Source organism: Trichomycterus rosablanca, chromosome 18 (genome assembly GCF_030014385.1).
Source record: "Trichomycterus rosablanca isolate fTriRos1 chromosome 18, fTriRos1.hap1, whole genome shotgun sequence".
NCBI lineage: Eukaryota > Metazoa > Chordata > Actinopteri > Siluriformes > Trichomycteridae > Trichomycterus > Trichomycterus rosablanca.
Window position 1 is genome coordinate 18,846,181 of NC_086005.1, and position 6,000 is coordinate 18,852,180.

The following is a 6,000-nucleotide window of genomic DNA, read 5'->3' on the forward strand; positions in this document are numbered from 1 at the left end:
TTTTGAGTACAGCGTATCATGGCCTGCCACTTTTTCCGGGTGTGTACAGTACACAGGAGTTTTAAGCTCCTAAATCTGTTTAAAATATGTACATAATATCATCTTTTGGTTCTTTTAAGCTGTAATTAAGCTTAAAGACTATTTTTGAAATAGTTTCACATGTTGAATAAAAGTTATATTTTTGATAGGCCATTATTTTACTTTTGCATCTCATTGCTGAGAGCTAATTTTACTTCAGCCACTTGAGGTTCATCATTTTGTATCACTCATTCATAATATGTGGTTAAATAAATTAAGTCTAACAAAATAAACGCTAATTATAGAAGTTCATAAATGGCTTAAGAATGTATGATGCTTTCTCTTGCATTTGTTTTTTTTTATTTTATTTATGCATTTTCTCCAATTTTTTACCAATTTAGTGTAGTCAATTTGTCCTCCACTGCTGGTGGATCCCTGATTGCAGTCGAGATGGGTATATTGCTGCTCACGCCTCCCCCGACCCGCGTGCAGCCCTTACCAGAACCCTTTTTCACCTATGCACTCTGCACAGGTGCCCCTCTATCTGCCAATCAAGTCGAGTCAAGTCAAATTTATTTAGCACTTTTTACAATGAACATTGTCTCAAAGCAATTTTACAGAATGCAGGACCAACAGACAAAAAAAACCCCTATTGAGCAAGCCGAGGGCAACAGTGGCAAGGAAAAACTCCCTTAAAATTACAGGAAGAAACCTTGAGAGGAACCAGACTCAGCAGGGACACCCATCCTCTTTGGGTGGCCTGGAGGATAATTTAAATAAAATAAATAGGATTTACACAAATCATACAAACACAAAATTAAATTGAACTGAAAGTTGTTACTAGCAAAAAATAATTGGAGTTTTTCATTGTTCAGTCTAGTCTGTGATAAAGTCCATTGTAAGTTCTGGACATTTCCCGTCCCATCTAGTAGGAGCAGCATTGTTGGTGCTGCAGTCTCGACTTGCAGTCGTTAACCTCGAGAGGGTAAACAGGTTTCCATCAGAACCACCTCGGGGAGAAGGTGTAGTTACAATGTGAAATCGTTAAGAGTAAAATGTCAAGGTCCTTACACAACGTTTGAAGAGCCCACCCACATAGTCCGGTCATCCCACCCCTAGCAGAACCGTGTCTGCTGCAGGCACTGCCAATTATGCCCGCTAGATGACGCCCAGCCGACCGGTGGCAACGGCGAGTTCCGAACCGAGGAGTTCAGAATCTGTGAGCTGGTGTGCTAGCGGAATATCCCGCTGTGTCACCTGAGCGCCAAAAGTACATTTATTTTTTTTTTATTTTTTTTTTTCTCCCCTAATCTAGTCATGTCCAATTACCCTGATTGCATCATCTATACTGATCTTCGACCCTTCACCGCTGACCGAGGACGCCTCTCAACTGACACATGCGGCACGTACAGTCAGTACAGACTGCATTTTTCACCTGCACGAGTCGAGCTCATACACTGATGGGCACTGTGTACATCAGCGCTATTCCTCAGCCCTGTGCATCAGTCAGCCAGCAGGGGCCGCAGTTGCACCAGTTATGAGGACCTATGATCTGACTTTTTACTCCTAACCCTGAACAACAGCCAATCGTTGTTCATGCTGCCGCCCAGCCCAGTCGGAAAGGCAGAGCTGAGATTCGATACAATGTATTCGAAACCCCAACTCTGGTGCGCTAGCGTACTTTACCGCTGCGCCACCTGAGCGGCCCAAAAGTACATTTCTGTAAGAAACACGTAAAATGTTACTTTTGGTTTACTTGGTTTATAAATGAAATTATATTATTAAAAATTGTAATACAATAATTATGAAAATGACATGGGCCATATTCAACCTACCAACTAATGAATACTAATGTATCTTTAAATGTAAAATTGTACTAATATTTAATCATAGTAAAATACCCTAGATTTTGTCACAGCAAGATCCCACAGGTGGCATTTACTTTACGTTCTGTTGTTCTACAACTAAAAAGATCAATCTAAACATGTCTTTTCTAAATATAACTGGATCTATGACTAAGTTCACACTGCAAGATTAAATGCTTAATTCTGATTTAGATTTCATATTAGCATTTGAACGTGCACTGTATAGTAATTGCTCTCATAATATTTACACATCCTCAAACAAAATACACCTTCAAATGTTTTGCATCTATTATTGTTTCTTGAGTTTCCTTTCTTTTAGTTTCCTTTCATTAAGAAAAATGTTTTTGAACCTTTTGTCTGACATCACCCTTGGGATAGTATTTTTAAATAAATGCATTATTTAAAGCATATTTTAATTATACGCTATACATATGATTTGCTTGATTTATGTTAAGTAATATTGTTATTAAATATTTAAAAAATAAAGTGTCATTGTAATATAAAAGTTTTATGGCATTTGTCATTCCATTTTATTAGCTAGCCAGCTTATGATAATTTTGTCTTTATGTTACGTAAGTGCTAGTATAAAATTACATGCTTATGCCAAGTTCACACTACACGACTTTCCAAGTCGTCAGGTCGCTGTACAGTTCACACTACACGACTGGATCTCTTGTAATCGGGAGTCTTTCAAGTCGGTGTGGCTTTCACACTACTCGACTGATCGGCGACAGGGGGTTTCACACTACACGATCTATCACCAACTGGAATCACAGGCGAGCTTCTCTGGTCTCCCAAACTACGTTTTGTCACGAAAACGAATGTGAGAAGTGACAAGGGGTTAAGTGATACCATGTCCAAAATACAACAAGTAGCGAGCGATCAAAGTTGTTTGTGCGCTGATGTGAAGCGTAAAAGCGAAGAGAAAAATAAATGAATCTGAGTGGATTTGGCAACGCGACCAGCAGGGATTGTTCTGTTCTGTAGAGAGTTGGAGGTTAATAAATATTTTATTTATAAATATATATAAAAATGTTTATAATGCAGTGTTGGTATTATGGTTTGGCGTGGACGATAAGTTCACAAATATTGTAAAGCTTGTGTGTGTGCTGATGTATTCTGATAGAAACTATATTATCCTCCTCACCACACTCATTGCCAGTCGCAACCGACTGATCCAGATATTCAACATGCTAGAAATCAGCTGCTCGGATCGAGTTGTTAAACAGTTCACACATAGCGATTGAGAGCCGAGTTTAGATCGCCGAGCGAACGCCAAGTTGCTCCCGAGCTGCCACGTCTAGCGCCGACCAGTCGGCGAGTGAAAATCGTGTAGTGTGAACTAGGCATTATTTAATGTTCTAACATTAAATATTTGGGTTATTGAAAGCCAAAAGCTGTTTTCATTCTTTTTTAATGCATTTGCTCCCTTTTTCTCCCAATTGCATTATGCTTCCTCTCTACTGGGGCTGACCCCTGATTGAGGAGAGCGAACAGACACACGTCCCCTCCGACACGTGAGCATTAGCCGACTGCATTTTTTCACCTGCACAAGGTGAGTTTTATATGCAGATCAGCCTTGTGCACAGAGAGACACACCCTGATCAGCATTGTTCCTTTTCTCTGTGCAGACGCCATCAATCAGCCAGCAGTGGTCGTAATTGCATCAGTTATGAGGTCCCTATCCGGCTTCCTATCCAGCCGAACGTTGTTCATATAGCCACCCAGCCCAGCCGGATGGCAGAGCTGAGATTCCAAATCAGCTCTGGTGTGCTAGTGTATTTTACCGCTGTGCCACCTGAGCAGCTAGCTGTTTTAATTCTTGACTTTTCCTTATGAATAAAGCTGACCTGTTGCAAGAATTCGAGTGCAAATATATATCTGTACTATGTGTTGAAGTTTACTGGCCGCAAAAATTAAATTAAATTAAAAGAAACTGTGTGTACAATGGGAGTAAATATATGCTCTTTAATGGTATTAATTACCAAAACAAGTGGTTTTGTACTTCTTTTTCACCACAGTATATCTAAGGTTTTATCTCTTTGTGGTGTATCTTGCATCTCTCTCCTATGTAAGACACAACACACACACACAATCCCTACGTAAGAAGCACACACAGGACTCCCAATTATCTCAACTGTGCACATTTAAGTCACGTACACAATGGGTCTGTCTGAAAACCTAGAGCTGCCTTGCTGCCTACTGCCTAAAGTAGGTTTAAAGCTCTCAGCAAGCAGCACACAATGTTGGGATCAATTCTGCTTGAGATCAGTCTATATCAGAGGTGTCAAACTCATTTTCACCGAGGGCCACATGGTGGCCCTCAAAGGGCCGATTGTAGTGTATCCTGCTGTGATTGCAGTCTGCCTTTTAAGTCTTAGACAATTTGTTGTTTTTCTTGGTGGCTAAATTCTGTGTTTGGTGTCATAATGCCAAATGTATACTTCTTAAAGCACAAACTTGTTTTAACTTTTCCATCTTTCATTAAATTACCTCCTTCTGCTTCAGTTTTCTCTTCTTGTACATTTTGGGATTATTTGTAAATATTTCTTGACATCATCTAGTGGCGGGATGCGGTCACTTTGCAGGTCACAAAATCGGCATGCATTGTGAGAGATGCAGTTTATGTACGATTTTACAGTGTATTTTAAGACAGTTGTTCTGCCCTCGCCAAGTTTTCACACTTTCTCAGCTAGACAGACAGACAGCTCCCTTCAAAATACAGTTACATCGGTTTTATTTGCTTCCCAACTGTACACTGTGTGCATCAGAATGGAGTAAAACTGGAGTAAAATGCAGGTGTCCCACTAAATTATAAGTACGTCTCTGTAACTACTCAAACCATCACAACAATCGTACATCTTTCAAGCTCCCGCGGGCCACATAAAATGACCTGGGCCGGGTTTGGCCTGCAGGCCTTTAGTTTCACACCCCTGGTCTATATGATATAAATATCACAAATATGTAAGTCTGGTTGCAAGCCTTTTTTAGGATTTTGTGGCTTTAGCATACAACAGTAGGAGCCATTATGACAATTGGAGCAGACATGGAACAGTAGTAATCTTTTCAAATCGTGCAGTGGGCGATTGTCATGGTATGCACCCCCATACCATGACAGATGTTGGCTTTTGTATCTTTCACTGATACTTGTAACAGTCTGGATGGTCCTTTTTGTCTTTGGCATAAAGAACTCTGTTGTTTCTGAAAACCAGCTGAAATGTGGACTCATTTGACCACAGCACATTTCCATTGTCTGTTAAGATGGTCCTGGATCCAGATAACTCAGCAGCTTTTATAGAGAATTGATGTACGACTTTCTCTTTGTGTAACAGAGTTTAAGGTCGCATTTCTTGATGTAGCAGCGGACTGTGTTGAGTATCAATGGTTTTCTAAAGTATTCCCGAGCATGTTGCTGTATTTAGCATATTAGCATAAGTCGTCTAAGGGTCTGAAGCTCACACAGTTTCAAACAGTGGTTTCTGTTATTGCCCTACAGAGCCGGAGAGTTCCCAATATTATGTATGTTTTCACAATGTTATGTATGGTAGACAGTAAAAATGTTCTTCTTGAATTGACTTACAATTCTCTCATGACATTTGGCACAAAGTGGTGAGGTCGCTCCAAAAATGATGAAGACATGAAGAAAATAAGTCTGGGAGGCTGTCAAGAGGCCAACAGCTGCAGCTATTTCTTGCAAGTACTGGTTGTGTACTACATGGTATGAAATGGTGTATGGACAGAAGTATTGGGCCACCTGTACTAATAACAGTCAGTGATGGCTTCCTTTTTCTGACACACCCAGGTAGTTCAGCCAATGTTCCTTTAACTTGGAACTAGCAAACTATGCTTAACTGTATCTCAAGAGACATTAGGGCCTTTGCAATCTTTTGTATTCTTTTCCTTGTTTGTGCAAGTCAACTACCTCTTCTCTTAATTTTTTAGAAAACTCTTTTGAGGTAGCAATGTATATACAATTAAACAGCAGAGATGGGGACTTGAGTCTTGTTTCAAATGACTCGGACTCGACTCATAAATGACTCGTAAACAACAAGAGTCCCTAGCATCAGCATGTGTTAACATGTAGTTATGTGTGACAATTATATATATATATATATAT

The 6,000-nt window shown here is 39.9% G+C and overlaps 1 protein-coding gene across 1 annotated transcript in view; it reads left to right on the top strand.

The window, feature by feature from the left end:
• zfyve16 (zinc finger, FYVE domain containing 16) overlaps positions 1-3,787 on the top strand; it is a 45,112-nt gene extending 41,325 nt beyond the window's left edge. Inside the window, exons 19-20 of the transcript XR_010015220.1 lie at positions 3,369-3,438; positions 3,515-3,787. The gene's annotated coding sequence lies outside the window, so the exon portion shown is untranslated. The remainder of the gene's footprint in view (positions 1-3,368; positions 3,439-3,514) is intronic.
• Positions 3,788-6,000: the final 2,213 nt, after the last annotated feature.